The sequence below is a fragment of the Notolepis coatsorum genome, assembly GCF_963971535.1.
Source record: "Notolepis coatsorum genome assembly, chromosome: 13".
Taxonomy (NCBI): Eukaryota; Metazoa; Chordata; class Actinopteri; order Aulopiformes; family Paralepididae; genus Notolepis; species Notolepis coatsorum.
Window position 1 is genome coordinate 36,603,761 of NC_140177.1, and position 21,790 is coordinate 36,625,550.

General features: G+C 44.8%; 1 protein-coding gene across 1 annotated transcript in view; it reads right to left on the minus strand.

Annotated features, from left to right (window-relative positions):
- zswim5 (zinc finger, SWIM-type containing 5) overlaps positions 1 to 21,790 on the minus strand; it is a 95,764-nt gene that overhangs the window by 33,700 nt on the left and 40,274 nt on the right. The gene's annotated exons all lie outside the window — the stretch shown is intronic.

Here is a 21,790-nt window from a genome sequence, read left to right on the forward strand (position 1 = left end):
GAGGACAGACGGAGAGAGAGAGAGAGAGTTTTAACATCCTTCTGTTATAGTAGTGTCTTCGGGGCAGAGCAGTCGTCTGGAAATCCAGAGGTTCCCGGTTTGATTCCCGCCCCTCCCGGGGCAGTGTGTCGAAGTGTCCTTGAGCAAGACACTTAACCCCCTAACTGCTCCTGATGAGCAGGTCGGCGCCTTGCATGGTCGCCTCCGCCGTCGGTGTGTGAATGTCTGAGTGAATGGGTAAAAAAAAATGTCAGGAACAAATTGTAAAGCGCTTTGGATAAAAGCGGTTATATAAATGCAGCCATTTACCATTTATATAGTATTTCTATTGTGAATCACAATACACTGCAAACATGTGTATGAAATACTGTAGTGTACACTATACACAATTATCATGTATCTGCTACTATTGATGGCTTGACTGATTAATTGGTTGATCGGTTGAAGGACTGTCCTTGACTAGAGAAAAGATTGGTCGTGTTTCGGCTGTCCCAACTGTCCTACATGTGATCATACAGAGGACATCTTTAAATGTAGTGCAAAACTATATTTCCATATACTATATACATGATGTTTCTATATGATACGAGTCTTGCTGGGCAGAGTCTCTACACAGAGAATGAACCTCCACTACAAATACACACACCTGGTGATGAGTCTTCATCAGATACACACTGCGTTACACCATGGCTGTGACAGTGACACACACACACCACACACACACGACAGTATAGTCTATGCCTGGGTGACCTTTGAGCCCCGTCTGTAATGTATGGATGACCTTTATCCTCTAGGCACCCTCCAGAGTACAGAACAACACACAGAGAGAGACACAGAGAGAGAGTAGTGCAGGACAGCAGCTCTAGGGACTGTAGACGGACGTATCAGATGGCTGTAGGCCACGTCTCATTGTCTCATTGTCCTCATAAGAGCCTCGGCCTGAAGACCATTGAAAGCAGCCGTTCTAAACGACAGTTTATAACCCTCTTCTGTATTGTCCCTCTTCACTCCGTCCTATCTGACCATCTCTGTCCCCCGACACACAGTCCACACGCCACGTCTATTGTCCACATGTCCCTGTACACCATGTCCTCAGTACAATGGTGTTTAGATACTCTTTGGGTCTATGAGTAGTACTGACTGCAGTAGCAATGTGTTACATATACTCTGTAGGCTCTATGAGTAGTACTGACTGTAGTAGCAATGTGTTACATATACTCTGTAGGCTCTATGAGTAGTACTGACTGTAGTAGCAATGTGTTACATATACTCTGTAGGTTGAGGCTCTATGAGTAGTACTGACTGCAGTAGCAATGTGTTACATATACTCTGTAGGCTCTATGAGTAGTACTGACTGTAGTAGCAATGTGTTACATATACTCTGTAGGCTCTATGAGTAGTACTGACTGCAGTAGCAATGTGTTACATATACTCTGTAGGCTGAGGCTCTATGAGTAGTACTGACTGTAGTAGTAATGTGTTACATATACTCTGTAGGCTGAGGCTCTATGAGTAGTACTGACTGTAGTAGTAATGTGTTACATATACTCTGTAGGCTGAGGCTCTATGAGTAGTACTGACTGCAGTAGCAATGTGTTACATATACTCTGTAGGCTCTATGAGTAGTACTGACTGTAGTAGTAATGTGTTACATATACTCTGTAGGCTGAGGCTCTATGAGTAGTACTGACTGCAGTAGCAATGTGTTACATATACTCTGTAGGCTCTATGAGTAGTACTGACTGTAGTAGTAATGTGTTACATATACTCTGTAGGCTGAGGCTCTATGAGTAGTACTGACTGCAGTAGCAATGTGTTACATATACTCTGTAGGCTCTATGAGTAGTACTGACTGCAGTAGCAATGTGTTACATATACTCTGTAGGCTGAGGCTCTATGAGTAGTACTGACTGCAGTAGCAATGTGTTACATATACTCTGTAGGTTATGAGTAGTACTGACTGCAGTAGCAATGTGTTACATATACCCTGTAGGCTCTATGAGTAGTACTGACTGTAGTAGTAATGTGTTACATATACTCTGTAGGCTCTATGAGTAGTACTGACTGTAGTAGCAATGTGTTACATATACTCTGTAGGTTATGAGTAGTGACAATAGAAAAGATAGATACAGACAGACATCTGAATGTGAGAGGAATGTGAGAAGAGAAAATAGAGAGAAGAGAGGAGTGGAGAGAGAATAGAGGAGAAAAGATGAGAACAGGAGAGAAGAGGGGTGTAGAGAGAGAGAGAGAGAGAGAGAGAGAGAGAGAGAGAGAGAGAGAAAGAGAGGAGAGAGAGATTATCTGCTAAAAGGTCTGACCTGCCATCTCACCATGAAGGGTCAATTATTTATGAGAGGTGTGTGTGTGTGTGTGTGTGTGTGTGTGTGTGTGTGTGTGTGTGTGTGTGTGTGTGTGAGTGTGAGAGTAAACATGAAATTACTGTACAAAACCCAACCACAGCATTCCCATTCAGAGAGAGAGAGAGAGAGAGAGAGAGAGAGAGAGAGAGAGAGAGAGAGAGAGAGAGAGAGAGAGAGAGAGAGAGAGAGAGAGAGAGAGAGAGAGAGAGAGAGAGAGCGAAGACAATAGCCATGGTGGTTTGGTGTGAAAATAAAAGGTCATAAGCATAACCAGTAGTGAACCATGCAAGGCTCTCAAACCCTCCCCTGATGCACATTATTAAACTGAGTGACGGGATGCAGGTCTAATGAGAAGAGTCAAAACAGTAACTGACAGACAGAGAGAGTTAATTAAACTGACAGACAGACAGGCACACACAGATGTACAGAGGAAGAGGGAAGGAGGGAGGAAGAGAGAGAGAGAGAGAGCAAAAGACAAAGAGAGCGAGGGAAATAGAGTGAGAAAGAAGGGGGAACATTACAATGAATTTCCTGAGAGCAGTTACACATGTAAGTCAGTGAGTGAATTTGTGCGTCAGAGAGACAAAGGGAACTCTGGATTCTGTCGACTAAATTAATATTCTTATTTAAACCTCAGATCTGTAAAAAGTGTAAAATAGTATTTACACACCACAGTCCTTGTGTAAATGAGCCTTAAATCTAGAACTCACTGAAGACCAAAGCACATTATAGTGATGTTAATATTATTTTATATAACATTTTCTTAAAAAAAGCAATAAACAATTGACTTATCGGCTAAGAAAGAGTTAGTTGACTGAACCTGACGACAGGTCAGTTCATTAGACGACAGATAGGGGGCAGCACCTTCTCTTCCCCCTGGACATCTCTCTCTCTCTACTGTTGATGCTCTTTTCACTTTCAATTTAGTCACATTTCACCATCTCTCTCTTTCTCATCTGTCTGTCTGTCTGTGTGTGTGTGTGTCTGTGTGAGTGTGTGTCTGTCTGTCTGTGTCTGTGTATGTGTGTCTGTATGTGTGTGTGTGTGTGTGTGTGTGTGTGTATGTGTGTGTCTGTGTGCGTGTCTGTCTGTGTGTCTGTGAGAGTGTGTCTGTCTGTCTGTGTGTGTGTGTGTGTGTGCATGTGTGTGTGTGCGTGTGTGTCTGTCTGTGGTCTGTGTGGGTGTGTGTCTGTCTGTCTGTGTGTGACTGTGTAGGGCTGAGAGAGACAGAATGTCTTAAGCAGATGGGGATAATGTGACACTCCAATGACACTTCAGACAGAACACACACGCACACACACACACACACACACAAAGAACGATGCTGCAACAGACGGGACACACAAGTCTACATGCACACACATCACAACCCAACACACACGCATGTGGGGGGATGGGGGAGAAATTGGTAAACATATGAATTTCTAACAAAGGTGAATTAGGCCTGTGTGTGTATGCGAGACTGGGAGTACTGCCAAGTCCAATCATCTGGTTTGATCCCCAGTAAAAAGCACATGGCCTTCTCTCCCTCGCTCTCTCCCTCTCCCTCCCTCTCTCTCTCTACAGTGACAGCACTGCAGTGTCTGTGTTTCAGGTGGGCGTATGTGTGCATATACATCCATCTATCTATCTATCCATCCATCCATCCATCCATCCATCCATCCATCCCCTCCTCCCCTCTCTTTCATCCCGCCTCTCTGTGCCATCTGTCACTCGGCGGTGGCCAGACAACCAATCAGCACCCAGAGAACCTCCCAGGAGGTGGGAAGAGTACAAGACTATTCTAGCCAAGTAAGAGTACTGTTACTCTGATTACATTTTACTTGAGTAAAAGTAAAACTACAGCTGTAAAAATCGAATTGAAAAAAAAAAAAAAATTATTAAATAAAGTAACTCAAGAGTAAAAGTTCAACGGTTGTGATGTGGCTGATGAACGTTCTACGCGCTGCTTGCTGTCAGACTTTGGTGTCAGTTCTATTGAAGCCTGTATAAAAATTCTAAATATACCAGCTATCTGAGGAAATATACACCAACCAATATATCAAACGTTAGCTAGTTAACAAAGCAACACATTGCAGATGATTCTGACATCGGTAGTAACCCGTTTAAATGACGGGTCATAAACCAGGAGACTGCTGATCCCATTCAACTCAATGTCGGCCGAACTGAAAGTTCCCCACACTTGCCACCAACGTGCTACACAGTGACGTGGCGACCCTTCCTTCTTTTATAACGTCCTTGCCTGTGTCAAGCTCGGTTGCCGTTGGGAACGCTTATTCCAAGGAATAGCCCACATAATACAAGACGTAGGCAAATTCAATAACTTTGCGAGCTCACTATCCGGCAGACTAGCAAACAAGCTCATTATCACAGTTCAGTGTGAGCTAGCGAGACGACCAGGCTAACGCCAACCATTACTGAGATGGATGATAGCTTCTTGGCTAACGGATACGCTCAGGTCACCTCGTTCATGCGCTGCAGTGCAAATTTAAAGACTGGCGCGTAACAAAAAACGACTCACTTACAACAAGAGTAAATGTAATGAGTTACTTTCCACCCTCGCCCCGTAGACCATTAACCCCTAATAAGCCGGGGGAAGGAGAGCTGGGCACTGAGCCAACACACACACAGCGTCAGTCTACCAAAGTGCCCCCGTCTTCTCACTTGCAGGAACTGTGCCAATACATCAAATTACACACACAAACGTGCACACACACACACCAATGCTTCAACAAATACTGCGCTAAAGCTTGAACGTATCCCAGAGATCATAAAGGTGGGCAAAGTGCCAGAACACACACACACACACACACACACACACACACACACACACACACACACACACACACACACACACACACACACACACACACACACACACACACACACACACACACACACACACACACACACACACACACACACACACACACACACACACACACACACACACACACACACACACACACACACACACACACACCTCTCGTATTAACTCCTCTCTGTCTCAGACGTATTAACTCCTCTCTGTCTCAGACGTATTAACTCCTCTCTGTCTCAGACGTATTAACTCCTCTCTGTCTCAGACGTATTAACTCCTCTCTGTCTCAGACGTATTAACTCCTCTCTGTCTCAGACGTATTAACTCCTCTCTGTCTCAGACGTATTAACTCCTCTCTGTCTCAGACGTATTAACTCCTCTCTGTCTCAGACGTATATCTCTCTGTGGTCCTGATTGCAGAGAAAATACTCAAATGTATTAAAATATATACATATATTAAAGAATAATGTCATCCGTACAGGTGGACAGGGACCACTGGTCACGACATGAGCGTTTTCACCTGCCCAGGTGTATTCAGAGACCTCCACCTGCCCAGGTGTATTCAGAGACCTCCACCTGCCCAGGTGTATTCAGAGACCTGCACCTGCCCAGGTGTATTCAGAGACCTGCACCTGCCCAGGTGTATTCAGAGACCTGCACCCTGGAAGGTGTTTTCAAAATAGCTCCATTTTAAAACTCTGTTTTAGCACAATGTAGGTAACAAGCACATTAACCCCATTTGGAATGAGGGTACCCGCCAACACACACACAGCCTAGAATTCAATCAGCCATCAATCTCTGAACAATAGACATGCGTTTACACAGACATACTGCATCAACCACACCCCTTCTCCCAATCCATCCATTTTGTCCCTCCATCCATCCATCACCCATCATCCATCCATCCGTCATCCATCCATCCATCCATCCATCATCCATTCTGTTGTCCCTGTTTGCAGATCTGATCACATATTGATTGATTCATCTGTGATTTCCCAGCAGCACGTTAGGTTACATGCACACACACACACACGACTATGTGTACAGATAGATACAACATGTACACACAGGTACAGACGCACACAACCAGGAATCATTTGTCATGATCACAAAATTGATTCCTTGATTCACTCTATTCTGTAGAGATGGAGAGAGAGAGACACACAGAGAGATAGAGATGGAGAGAGAGAGAGAGAGAGAGAGACAGAGGGAGAGAGAGAAAGGTTCAATCAAGCTTCCTTTCAGTCGGCATGCCACTGTAACACAAACACACTCACACTCAGACAGACAGACAGACAGACACAGACAGACACACAGACAGACACACACAGGTAATGCAAGCGACATGAAGAGGATGATGAATCAACAGATAAAATAGAAACACAGGAGGGAGGGATGAGAAGAGAGGAGAGGAAGAGAAAGAAATCTCAATCACATCATTGTGTATGGAAAGGGGGGAAGAGAGAGAGAGGTCAATTGAATAAAAGGAGAGGAAGGATGACAAATGTGGCACAGAAGAGAGGGATGGAGAAGGATAATTAGTCTGTACTCACATTAGTCTCACACACACATGCAAATGCACGCACGCACACACACACACAAACGCACACACTGCTTGAGATACAGTGCTTCAACAGAAGAGAAAGGAGAGGAGTGAGAGAAAGAAGGATGGATGGATGGAAGGTACACACTAGGGCTGCTCAATTAGGGCAAAAATCATAATCACGACTATATTGATTTGATATTGAAATCACGATTATTAAACACGATCATTCGCTGGTTTGAGATCATCATATGGCGACGACTGAATATATTTGACCTTTCTTCTCGACCAAAGGCTGCCTTTCTGTCACCTTCCACAACGTACAACGTTACAGAATGAGTCGAATGTGCAGCGCTGTGAAGGAAGGGTGTGCTGCGTTTACAACACAAGAATAAAAGAGATCGACGTGGCGTGCGGCACAATAATCATTTTATCTCCATTGTCTTGTTTTCATGATTGTGAGAAGACATTTTTTATCGTAATTCAACCTCGATTAATTAGCGTGCAGCCCTAATGCAGGGAACAAACTTAACTTTTTAACTTACCAGCCATTTGGCTGGTAGATTTTTAAAAGTACCAGCCGGGCAGATTTTTTACTAGCCAAAAATTATAAATAGCTTTTTAGTATATCACCATGTGTTATTATTACATATAATACTCTCATATGCTATTTTCAATTAATATCATAAACAACATAAGGAATATTAGCATAATTTTGAGTGGACTGAAGGAATGAGTCAGCGTTAATAGTTTTAAATGCAAATAATTTATTGAAACATAGAAGTGGGGTCGGGACACACACACAGTGTTTCAACTCACCACCCCTGCATCATATTGTAGTCCGTCTTCAAACTTCCATTCCTCTCGAAACTTTTATATTTGAATATCAACATTATCTGTCCATCCTCAGTAATCCTCAGTTTACTATAATATACTCCTGTCCTGAGTCCTGACTAGTGACTCCGTCGTCTTTCCAAACGCACGCACACACACACAGGGAAGGGGAGAGTGCCCCCCCCCCCCCCCCCCATTTCCCTTTCCTCAGTGCAGTTCACTGTGGCTCTGCCTCGTCTATCATCAGGATTAGCTTGTTAGCTTACGTTAACGGTGTAGTGATTGGTACATAAACGTTAATTTCGGGCGATGTGGGCATAAAGGAATGGCGACGGTGCAAAGCATGTAGCTGCATTGGACTCGTGAGAAGAAAAAAAACATCACAGACTTATTTCGCGTCTGTAGGCGCACTGCTGTGTTAACGCTGCTGTCTTTAACGCTGCTGCTCTGTTTTCAAGAAACAACACGGAGTGGGCGGATATCATATGACTCGCGGAGTTGCTAGAGGGTTTTTCAAAATCAGAGTATCATATGAACCTGAACGTTGCTAGCTGCCGGAGCCCAGATATTATGACAGGAGCTGCGCTTGGCGCGGCAATGAGACCCGCACAGGATTTTCAAAATAAGAGTATCGATATGAACTACACGCCAGCTGGCGAGCAGACTATTATTTTTAGACGCCAGGTGGTAAATCTACACGCATTTGGCGAATGGCATCTAGTTATTTTGTTCCCTGCCTAATCAAGTTTCAAGTTCAAGTTTCTTTAATAGTTGTCATACAGAAGAAGTACAGAATACTTTTATACAAAATGCTTCTTACTGTTTCGCTCCAGAGACTGTGTTAGACAAGATAGTATGAAATAAAATAGTATAGCATGTAAAATAGAAGTAAAAATAGAGGTCACAGTGTTCAGTATAGACATATGTACAATGTTCGATGCAGAATAGAAGTAACTGAGTTACCATACAATATACAATATACTATGCAATGTAGTGTTGTCACGATACTGGAATTTCGACTTCGATACGATACCTTGAAAAGTATCGATACTTCGATACCATTTCGATACCAAAAAAAAAAATAAAATAAAAAAAAAAAAAATATATATATATATATATATATATATATATATTTTTTTTTTAACAAATTTAGCTTTTGTTGCTGGTTGATTCTCCTCAGCTTCGAGTCTGGTACTATAAGAGAAGATAAATATAACACTTTTAAAACCCTTTGTTTATCTTTAGATCACATCTTTGTCAACGACACCCCAAAACATCAGGGAAGCCAATTCGCTAAATATCTTCAAAAGACAGCTTAAAACCCATCTCTTTGCTCAGGTATTTAAATGAAACATCAGGGAGACTTGATATCTTGTTGCCTGCACTATTCTTATTCTGCCTACTTTTATGCACTTCCTGTCAAATTCATGTGTCAGTTTTATGCTTACTACCTCTTATGCAGTATAATTTTGTAAAGAAACTCAAAGTGTTAAGAGTGATGATTATTGTGGGGCGACTACGTGGCGTAGTGGGCAAGGCGCTCACCACGAAATCTGGAGACGCTGGGCTTGCCTGTTCGAGCCCAGCGCTCCACATTTGCTTTCAGTTTAGCTGGTCGTCCGTACTAATACACATTGGCCGTATTAGGGGGTGGGAAACTGATGGGTGGGGATCGGGCGTTGTGGACAGCGACTCCTACAGGTCGGTTGGTGCGCCTGCGCAGTAGAATCAGAAAGTGTCGGGGGCAGCGTGAGCCTCCCACGCGTTACTCCTCGCCACTGAGAGATCGAGCTGCGCAGGTGAAAAGATGCGACTGCTGTTACCTCAAGTACCGGAGGGGACTTGTGCTATGTATGACTTAGTCCACATTGCAGCCGGCTTGTGGGAGGCAAGAAACAGCGTTCGTGACAGGGGAGGGTTGAATTGGATGTTACGAAATTGGGATGGGAGAAAAATATAGAAAATGGGAGAAAAAGTGGATCAAAACAAAAAAGAAATAGTGATGATTATTGTATTGTAAACGAAGGCTATTTTATTGTATTTAACTATTTTATCGCACTGCAGTACTGCATCATTTGACTGTCTATTCTATTTTATTATTACTGCCTATTTTCAAATGGAATCAAACCATAAACAGAGAGGCCTATTGGGATGTTAGATCCTAATGTGAAAAACTGTGATTTGCCTTACCTTGCTGCTATATTTGTTATGCTAGTTGTACAGTGCTAGGCTCACACTACCCAAATGCAGCACTGAACGGCACAGGAAGTCCTTCATTCCAACAGCCATCAGACTATATAATGCATCACTGTGCCTCACTGCATCACTGAGCACAGAGCGGCAGCTCAATAGCGACTAGCGGCCTCCAGGCTCCACAACAGGGGGCAGCGACGGCTGCCAGACATTGATCTAAGTCTTATTGGAACCCAAGGAGGTCAATACACTACCTAAAGTATACTGCACCTAGTTACACTGAATACTGGAATATATATTTCATATTTCATTTAGTTAGATTTAGATTTAAATTATAATTATAACCAAATTGTTTACCCCATGCTCAGTATGCTCAGTATATTCTTACTGTATTTATTTCTGTATATATCATTTCATTTCATCCTATTTTATTTTACTCTACTCTTATCCTAGGCAACTTGATTTGATTTGTGTTATTATTCTAATTTGTGACCTGTCCTGTCTAAATGTTTAAATGTTGAGCGATTTGCAGTGTCTAATTTCCCACGGGATAATAAAAGTATTTCTATTCTATTCTATTCTATTCTACATGTCTGTAACCAATGATGTGTTATACAGTATGTCTGCACTTTAAGCTCATTTTATGCCTTTTATTTAAATGTTTGTACTGCTGTGACTCACTTTGAGCTACGATTTCTGTATGAAAGGTGATATACAAATAAAGTTATTATTATTAGTAGTAGTGGTATTATTATTATTATTAGTAGTAGTATTAGCAGCAGCATGACGATGTGTGTGTGTGTGCATGTGTATATGTGTGTGTGTGTGTGTATATGTGTGTGTATATGTGTGTGTGTGTGTGTATATGTGTGTGTGTGTGTATATGTGTGTGTATACGTGTGTGTATATGTGTGTGTGTGTATATGTGTGTGTGTGTGCACGGTAAGATAAGTCTGAAACTAAGAGGCTTATATTTCATGTGAACCACCACAACAAAATGTCCGCCATCGAAGAGACACAAAGAATAGCAAGGAAGTGGTGAGAGAAAAAAAGGCTTGTTCTAATTTTACAAACACACAGACACACCACACACCTGAGTCTAGTGATGTGTCCTACAGTCACGAGGCCGTCTCTGGTGGAAGACAGTGAACGGTCTCTCCACAGCAGACGAAGTGGACCTGCCGTCCTCGCAGCGCGTCTTCAATTATGAACAAAACGAAGACATCAATCCATCTAACGTTACTTTAATCAGGTTTCATAGCGACTGGAAGCCTCCACCTGCACCTCTTCTGAAACCAAACACACCGGCCTATTGCCCGAGCGTCAAAGTGGCAGCCGGACCAACATGTGACCGGACGCCAGGCAGAAGAGAGCCAGGGCAGCAGGACCAACATGTGACCGGACGCCAGGCAGAAGAGAGCCAGGGCAGCAGGACCAACATGTGACCGGACGCCAGGCAGAAGAGAGCCAGGGCAGCAGGAGCAACATGTGACCGGACGCCAGGCAGAAGAGAGCCAGGGCAGCCGGACCAACATGTGACCGGACGCCAGGCAGAAGAGAGCCAGGGCAGCAGGAGCAACATGTGACCGGACGCCAGGCAGAAGAGAGCCAGGGCAGCAGGAGCAACATGTGACCGGACGCCAGGCAGAAGAGAGCCAGGGCAGCAGGAGCAACATGTGACCGGACGCCAGGCAGAAGAGAGCCAGGGCAGCAGGAGCAACATGTGACCGGACGCCAGGCAGAAGAGAGCCAGGGCAGCAGGAGCAACATGTGACCGGACGCCAGGCAGAAGAGAGCCAGGGCAGCAGGAGCACGTCTGTACTGGCGGTCAGAGAAGGGTCAAGGGTCAAGAACATCTTTACTGTTAGGACACGTAGCCTTCAATACACTGATGATCAACAAGATGGTCGATAAGTGTCTGTGGAAGTGGTTTATTAGATTAGATTCAAATGTATCGTCATCATGCAGCACAAGTACAGCACAACGAAAAGAGGTTTGGCATCCAACCAAGTGCAAATGTAACAGTAAAGTGCAAGTCATTTACAATTTACAGGTTATTAAACTGGGTATGTAATATATACATTAGTACTACAGAGTAATAGTGCTAATCAGATGTATGGACAGAGTTATAGTATTAATATGAACAGTGATACAGGTATAAAGACACTATGGAGTCATACTGGCCAGCAGTGCAACTAGTGAGAGTAGGTAAGGGATATGTACAGATAAATATAGTATACTATCTACAGATATGCATTAATTATTATATGTAGAGGTGTGTATAGATATATACGGTAAGAATAAATATATATAGATAGTTGTGATTACTATGAAAACGCATTAGTATAAACGCAGTCTCGGAGACGCCCCCCCCCCCCCCCACACACACACAAACTATCACACATAAACATGAATAATGAAACAGCTTGCAAGCCAATCTACAGCTGACCATGCACACATGTTTGTGTGTGTATGGGGGGGGGTATGATTGTGAACACACAAAAGATAGACATATAGAGAAGATCTCGACTGATGACAGTCTCATTTATCCATTAGCTGAAATGCAATCGCAGATTTCCAAAAGAGCGCGCGCACACACACACACACTAAGGGGGCTTCTGGTTGACTTCATCAAGCCCTCATCAAGCCAAGCCACCATATGGGAAAGGGGCCCAAACCAGAGGGAAACGTGGTGGTGTGTGTGTGTGTGTGTGTGTGTGTGTGTGTGTGTGTGTGTGTGAACCCCCCTCCAACACAACACCAACACAAAGGAAGCATGCATCACCAAACCAGCTTTGTCTTGCATTATGACGCTATCGCTGCATGCAGGCACACACACACACACACACACTCCCTGAAGGTGTGTACACCTCGGATCAGCTGAAGCGAAGCAGCGATGGGGACAGAAGCCAAAAGCTCTGATTACCAACTCCTCACACAGAGACAGACACACAGACAGACACACAGAGACAGACATACAGACAGACACAATCCCCCCATCCTCCATCCATTGTCTGTTTTTCTCTCTCTCTCTCTTTCCTTCCTTCCTCCTGAGCTGGCACCCCAAACACACACACACACACACACACATTGAAAGCTTGCTGACAAACACACTCTGACGCAGTACAGCGTACATGGAGGTTTAATCTGGGCGTGACCTGGTTTGTCTCGTACTCCTCCCCCCTACACAGTACACACACACACACACACACACTGCCCAACAGAGCCCGCCTTTCACACAGCCAGCCCCCATCGCCTTGCCCCCCCCCCCCCCCCCCACACACACACACACACACACACCACCCACGGACCCAAAGCTACTGTGGGCCGGGCCTCCAGGCCATGCAGGGGACTTGCCTGCCATTGTTAGCCCATAAAGGGCCATGGGCGGCTGGCAGCTTGGGAGACTGGGAGGAGCCGGGACTGGAGCCAGGGAGAATATACAGGAGAGGAGAGGAGAGGAGAGGAGAGGAGAGGAGAGGAGAGGAGAGGAGAGGAGAGGAGAGGAGAGGAGAGGAGAGGAGAGGAGAGGAGAGGAGAGGAGAGGAGAGGAGAGGAGAGGAGAGGAGAAGACAAACACACAAGTAGCCCTAGATAGTTGGCTAATAATTGCTAGGGCATTATGTGGCTTAATGTGTCATGAACTCTTAAATCTCTGTTGCCATGTGGTTCAAAATGGCAACAACACCACCACCACCAACAACAACAATAACACCAGCGACCAGGAGGACTTGAATTTATAGCCAGCAGATTACTAGTGGATTTGGTTTAACGTGGCTTGTTTGATTCCACGGCACAAGACAGAATAACCTCACTAACCCAAAGTAAGGGATGAGGCTAGCACACACACACAGTAATAGCAGTAGCTATCCGATAAGCAAAACAAATGTCAACAGTCACACACACACATCCATTAATGTCAACTGTCACATATATGTATGCCTGCACACACACACGTATCCAATAATGTCAACTGCCACACACAAATGCTGACACAAACGCAAGCACACACACGTAAACGCAGACAGTAGCATTCATCCGATAATGTCAACTGTCACACATGCGCACGCACATAGACATCAGCACCCATCCAATAATGTCACTTGTCACACACACACGCGCACACACACACACACACACACACACACACACACACACACACACACACACACACACACACACACACACAAGAATAAAGGTGGCAGGCTGTGTAAACAATGCAGCACAATGCTCTGTGGCTGTGCCTGTGTTTAGAGAAGAATAGCCTCCTCTAGCTAGACAGCCATTCATTCATTCATTGCCATACATACACACACACACACACATGGCTGAGATAACTCTGAACATAGCAATGGCAATGCGTGTGTGTGCGTGTGTGTCATTGATTTTGACAAGTGAACAGCCCAGATATACAGGCAGACACAGGTCTCTACGGCAGGGGATGAGGGTCATACAGGCAGACACAGGTCTCTATGGCAGGGGCTGTTCCTCTCCGTCTCCCTCCCTCCCTCCCTCCCTCCCTCCCTCCCTCCCTCCCTCCCTCCCTCCCTCCCTCTCTCTATCTCTCTCACACAATGAAAGGCTGATTAATAAGTGCATCTCTTGTGGAAGAGGAGTGAGCAGGAAAGGCCATTTGAAAGGCACTTCAACACAAATTATGTAGATTTAAAATGCTGCCTTTGGCCACATGGGGCGTAATGGACACGGCTATGAATATTCATGAACAGGTTGTGAGGTCACCACAGGGGACCAATGGGCCAATCAAGTTTTTAACACCAAGGTTTTACCCTCATTTACAGCAACGACGAGCTTACAAAACAAGACAGTTTATCAGTAGATCCATACAGATAGGCACAATACAAAATCAGCTAAGACAGTTACAAGTCGACACAGTGGTCAGAGATCATACCTCTAAAAACAGCAAGAGAAGGAAGAACCTTCAGCTTCAGAGTCAGTTGGAGGACATTCCAGGGGCTCATACAGAACCAAGCATTTCACCGTAAAGTACGTGTATTTTATTGTGATAATTAATAAACAAACTTGAACTTGAACTTGGAAGCATCAAAGGAAAAGGCAGTTTTACTTAGTTCAGAGCAAACTGGAGGAACCATAAGAACCAGCCACACGAGAGCAATGCTGTCCCCACATATCAAGATGAATACACCACTCAAAGCAAGTGGCCCAGCCACACCGCCTGCAGTGGTGCACCAACCTATGCACAGGTACATTTCTGGAGAGATGCATGTTGGTGCAATCGGTAGGCTCCTTGACCAACGCCGGGACCAAAGACACCATCAGTTGGCTCCTTGACCAACGCCGGGACCAAAGACACCATCAGTTGGCTCCTTGACCAACGCCGGGACCAAAGACACCATCAGTTGGCTCCTTGACCAACGCCGGGACCAAAGACACCATCAGTTGGCTCCTTGACCAACGCCGGGACCAAAGACACCATCAGTTGGCTCCTTGACCAACGCCGGGACCAAAGACACCATCAGTTGGCTCCTTGACCAACGCCGGGACCAAAGACACCATCAGTTGGCTCCTTGACCAACGCCGGGACCAAAGACACCATCAGTTGGCTCCTTGACCAACGCCAGGACCAAAGACACCATCAGTTGGCTCCTTGACCAACGCCGGGACCAAAGACACCATCAGTTGGCTCCTTGACCAACGCCGGGACCAAAGACACCATCAGTTGGCTCCTTGACCAACGCCAGGACCAAAGACACCATCAGTTGGCTCCTTGACCAACGCCAGGACCAAAGACACCATCAGTTGGCTCCTTGACCAACGCCAGGACCAAAGACACCATCAGTTGGCTCCTTGACCAACGCCGGGACCAAAGACACCATCAGTTGGCTCCTTGACCAACGCCAGGACCAAAGACACCATCAGTTGGCTCCTTGACCAACGCCGGGACCAAAGACACCATCAGTTGGCTCCTTGACCAACGCCGGGACCAAAGACACCATCAGTTGGCTCCTTGACCAACGCCGGGACCAAAGACACCATCAGTTGGCTCCTTGACCAACGCCGGGACCAAAGACACCATCAGTTGGCTCCTTGACCAACGCCGGGACCAAAGACACCATCAGTTGGCTCCTTGACCAACGCCGGGACCAAAGACACCATCAGTTGGCTCCTTGACCAACGCCGGGACCAAAGACACCATCAGTTGGCTCCTTGACCAACGCCAGGACCAAAGACACCATCAGTTGGCTCCTTGGCCAATGCCAGGACCAAAGACACATTCCGCAGAGCTCTGGCAACAGTTTTACGCAGAACCATAGTTTTAGCGGCACCCCCCATGTAACGCACCACACCATGCATCAAGGATAAGACTCAAAACGAGCTAATGTTAGTGTGGTGGAAAATCAAACCATAAACAGTTATGAAACATGCTTATGAATAATAGATACACGAATACCCTGGTTTAAAAGATAACGATGCAAGTCCACGTGTCATTTGTAGGCTTGAAAACCGTGTTCATTTGGTGACACCTGCTAGGACTAGAATGACCCCAGTTTGAATAAGAACTACAGAGCTGGACTTTAATTAGATTGTTGTATACTTTTAATACAATGTAACCGGGCGCGGTTATACTGTATATTGTTATGGAAGTATCAGAAATAACCCATGCAATGCAAACCATCTCACATCCCTGAGACTTACGTCATCTATTGAAATGAGAATCTAGCCTCGAGAGTGCTTCATTTTGTCGGGCGACACCTCGGTTGGGCTCCGGCGTTCTAACCAACGGTGTCTAAATTAAACCCAATTCAACCGCTTAATAGAAATTAATATTCACTCTCGCTCATCTGACAATAGATGGAGAGGCGTACACAGTAAGTATAGCGCGTTTGTGCTTTGAATACTAATGACAACAGGACAGATAAAACTGACTTCACCTCTCTCTCTGTGTCTCCTTTCCTCTGTATCTCTCTCTCTCTCTCTCTCTCTCTCTATGTATGTCTTTATCTATGCATATCTCTCTCATGTCTCTCTCTCTCTCTGCATATCTCTCTCATGTCTCTCTCTCTCTCTGCATATCTCTCTCATGTCTCTCTCTCTCTCTGCATCTCTCTCTCATGTCTCGGTCTCTCTGCATCTCTCTCTCATGTCTCTCTCTCTGTATCTCTCTACGTATTTCTTTCTCTCTTGTCTCTCTCTCTGCATCTCTCTCATCCCCAGCTCTTTCTCCACACATCAAGGTCATTGCAATAACAAAAATATCGCAAACACACACAGACTACAAGCAGCCCTTGACACCAATGTATTGTACACACACACACACACACACACACTGAAAGGCTCTCTTCAACAGTGTGTTGTGGGTTGAATACAGCGAGCAGGGAAACAAAAGCAGGAGCCGGAGCCAGCTGGCTCTCCGTGGCACAGGGCATGCCCACTCGTCCTTGGCATGGTACACACACACACACACACACACACACACACACACACACACACACACACCAGGGTTTCCGTTAGAAGAAATTGTTGCCGGCCTCAGTGTCCGGTAAATTTCAATCTACCGGTCAAATGAGAGAAATTCCGTTCAGAGTTTATTGAGCTTAAAAACAATTGATAGGCAAAAGAATGACAACAAAACAAAAGAATGACATCATCAAGGCATGTAGATTTATAATATTTTTACTTAAAACTAGGCTACTTTTGCGTATAAAGTCATTATATTCCAAATAAAATAAGTCCCGAGACTCGTGCTGCTGCCGACTTTAAATCAAATAGGTGTCTGTGGGCAGTCGCCCGACATTAATAAACAACAGTCTGTTATAATCACATTTTTATGAGCTAACGAATTCCGTTATATTGGACATTTGTATTACTTATATCAAGCGAAGAACTGAGAAATTTGGCAGAGAGAGACGGCAACATTATCGTGGGTTTGCGTGACGACTCTCTCTCTCTCCACCTCCCAATGACTTATTTGCGAGAGTATGTCGATGCAGAGCAGCAGATTCAGCTGTTATTGGCTCTTTTCTGGGGACCGCACAGCAGCGCCCCCGACCCAACATTGAATTGAAAATGGCTGAATTGGAGTACTGCTGGAGTACTGCATTGTGCTGCTGCTGCTCCGGCTCTGCAGCTTCACAAAAGTTCGCACACCCAGCACTAAGCTCTCGCTGACAACGTCGTTGTCATTATTAGAAGCAACGATGAAACAAATGTAATGATTGTTTCGTTCATCGCATAGGCTATTTAATTTTAGCCTATTTTAATACAATTCAAATAATCAAATTGTGCTTAGACTCAGGGAATTATTTTCACCGGACATTAAGACCGGAGAGATTAAATATGTCGGACTTCAACAGATTTTGCCGGTCAAATACCGGTAATTACCGGCTAACGGAAACGCTGACACACACACGCACACACACACACACACACACACACACACGTATAAAGATAAGCAGGGTTGTGGGGAGGTGCAAACACACACACTCGCATGCTCTCTCTCTCTCTCTCTCTCTCTCTGAAGACAAGCGAGATTGTGGAGAGGCACACATCACACACACACTCTTTGTATAAAGAGAGCCTCGGGCAGAGAGGCCGACACTCCAACCTCAAGTTGTCTTTATTTGGGGGCGGGATGAAAAGGTGAGCGACAGGAGGGACGCCTTTTCATCTTCAAACACATTGAACAGAAACCAGAGAGAGAAACTTGAACTAGAGAGGCTGGCATAGACACTGCACTAAAAGAGGGAGGGAGAGAGGGGGGTAGAAAGAGAGAGGGAGATAGGGGGAGACAAGGATGGCTTGTGATGCGCGCATGTGTGTGTGTGTGTGTGTTAGTTAGCCATCTAAAGCTTCCATACGGTCACCAGAACATTATTTAATAATAATAATAATAATAATAAATCAAATTTATATATCGCCTTTCATAGAACCCAAGGTCGCTTCACAATCAGGAAAAAAAATAGGGCTAGGGAAATAGGGGGGAAAAAAGGGGATGAGGGAAGGTAAGGGATAATGGATAATGGACCTAATCTAATCTAAACTAACTGATGGGGAAAAGCCTTGGTGAAGAGGTGTGTTTTTAGAGCAGTTTTGAAGGTGTCCAGGGTTGGGGCGTTGCGGATTTCGGGGGGGGAGAGAGTTCCAGAGGGTAGGGGACGCCACGCTGAAGGCTCTGTCCCCAAAAGTCTGTAACCTGGTGCGAGGGATGGAGAGACCTAGATCAGAGGATCGTAGGTTCCGGGATGGAGTGCGCTGGTGGAGGAGATCAGACAGGTATCGGGGGGCGAGGGCATGGAGGGACTTGTGGAGTCCAGGTTACGGACTTCGAGAGACGTGGGAGATGGAACAGCCGTCAACGTGGAGGAGGAGATCTCCAACCTTCCTGAGCAGTGCCTTGGGGGCCACAACCATGAGCTCTGTCTTTTTGCTGTTCAGTTTCAGTAATTTAGCTAGCTAAGGCTTCCACACTGTCACCAGAACATTAAGTTAGCTAAGGCGTCCATACTGTCACCAGAATATTAGTTAGCTAGCTAAGGCATCCATACTGTCACCAGAACATTAGTTAGCTAGCTATGGCTTCCATACTGTCACCAGAATATTAGTTCAGCTTCCACTGTTATGATACTCCAAAGTCAGGCAATTTTTTTTTAAATGCAGGGCCAATGGGTCCCTTGACCTCTGACCTCAGGATATCTGAATGACAACGAGTCTCTCTACAGACATACCATATTTTTGCTAATCCCATGTAGTTTGGGGGCAAAACCAAGCCGTTTATTGTATGTAGTACAAATGTATTACTTTCGCCCATTTTAAATAATGGTCCTGTATTCATGTGTGATGATGTTGGTCACCATAGTAGTCACTTCAATGTAGTGTGCCCCCCCCCCCCCCCCCCCCCCCCCCCCCCACACACACATACTTTTCAGGGTCTAGTGACATAACCACACGTAAACAGTCATTATCCATACAGCCCAGAGAACAGCAGTCATTGTATGGTTACTGTAAGAAAACAGCTTAACACTTGTGCAAGGTGTCATTCAATGTATGCATCGCTTACTCAACTGTGTGTGTGTGTGTGTGTGTGTGTGTGTGTGTGTGTGTGTGTGTGCATGTGTGTGTGCACGTATGTCTACAAGCAGGGGCATTGCTAGAATGTATAAACCACAATGTAGCCTACATATCACTTACACAACAATATACCAGCTTAGTGTGTGTGTGTGTCTGGGCAGAGGCAGTGTTCGACTAGTCTAACCCAGGCAGAAGAATAGCTGACGCTGTACTCAGGAATGTACCGTTTGAATGCATGAGGGTTGAGAAATCCCCCGATGCACAAGAAACATGTTAAGTCTCCTACCCTGCCCTGTGTAACTCTACCTGCCTCTTTCACAGGCTCTATCTGTTCTATAGAGAGAGAGAGAGAGAGAGAGAGATAGAGATAGAGAGACACAGAGACAGAGAGACACAGAGAGAGAGAGATAGATAGATGGTTGTCATACAATAAGAGAACAAGCCCTGTAAATGTATCTGAGTGGCCACACTTGAAAAATGACTACCCGATCAAGTGACTATTTTGTAAATTAATATGTTTCTTGTTGATTGTCCTTACTGTTATTACTAATGTTATGATATTTTATTGCTTAATATATAAGTTATTGTTTGTATGTTGAACTTGCTTTGGCAATAAGTATGTTAATATTTCATGCCAATAAAGCCTATTTGAATTGAAACATTTAATTGACAGAGAGAGAGGATGAATGACAGCCCAGAGAGCGTTTCATACAATGCACTCTGACTTGAGTGAGTGAGTCCACAGGACAACAGAGACAAGATAGACCTAGAAAGAAAGAGGATGTGTGTGCAGCTGTGTGTGTGTGTGTATGTGTGTATGTGTGCGTGCCGCCGTGTTAGCGTGTGTGTGTATGTGCGTGCATGAATGTGCTTGTGTGTGTGTATATGTGTGTATGTATGTGTGCGACTGTGCGTGTGTGCAATGTATTGTGAAATCACTGAGCAGGTAGACGCCATATATCTGAGTCAGTGTGGCTTGTAGGAAACCTGGTCTATAGCTGAGGGCTACAGCGGCAGCAGGTCCAGGAAGCCACACCTCGCCTTGTTAAGAGGTGGAGACACATACTGCCAGGGGCTGGAGAGGATCTGACTCATCCTGCCTGATGAATGGACTCTTAACACTTTCAATGCCAACAATGCGATATGTCGTTTGTTCATGCCGACCGTTCATTGCCAACGACGCGATATGTCGTTTGTTTTTTTATTAGCGATTTGAATTCATATTTCATCAATCTAGTCTCACGTTAGTGCTGCAAACTCTCTCTGAGCTCCATTGGGAAAATACAGCCCCCTATCGTCTCCCTGTGGTACTGCACCCCTTTGGAATGGATTGCATGAAAACACATGGGGGGGGGGATCCAGCTTCCTCGTGTTACTTCTCGGGCAAGCCACCCGAGAGGATCCAAGTCATTTCCGAGCCCCAAAAACAGCGTGGAATACATATTTCCAGTACCCAGCATTGGATCAATAAACGCGATTGATATTTGGAATGGCGATCACGAATTGGAATAATCTTTTTGGAGAACATCTGATCTGAGGTAAGGAATCTATTTGACCAGTCTTAGGATAATCAGAGCTTTTTTCACAGAGATATCAGTGTGTGCCCTATGTGTGTGTGTGTGTGTGTGTGTGTGTGTGTGCGATCAGGAAATAAGAGATTCGATTTTTCAGCTTGCGTATATAGCGTGCATAAGTACACATATACTATAGATAATCTAGCGTTTATTTGAAAACGATTCATAAATAGGCCGAAAAATTACAACGTTTTTTGTGTATTCCAGAATATTCCAGTAAAGGGCGTTTATCACAGAATCTTTATATTTTCCTGAAACTTTCAAAAAACGAGTTTTTCAAAATGGTATAAAACGGAAATGAACAGATTAAAAAACAATCCGTTTCGACAATGTTGACTGCAAACAAGTCATTGATAAGCGACGGCCAGATTAGACACAGTCATAATTTAAGACATAGTTTATGCGTTTGCAAATA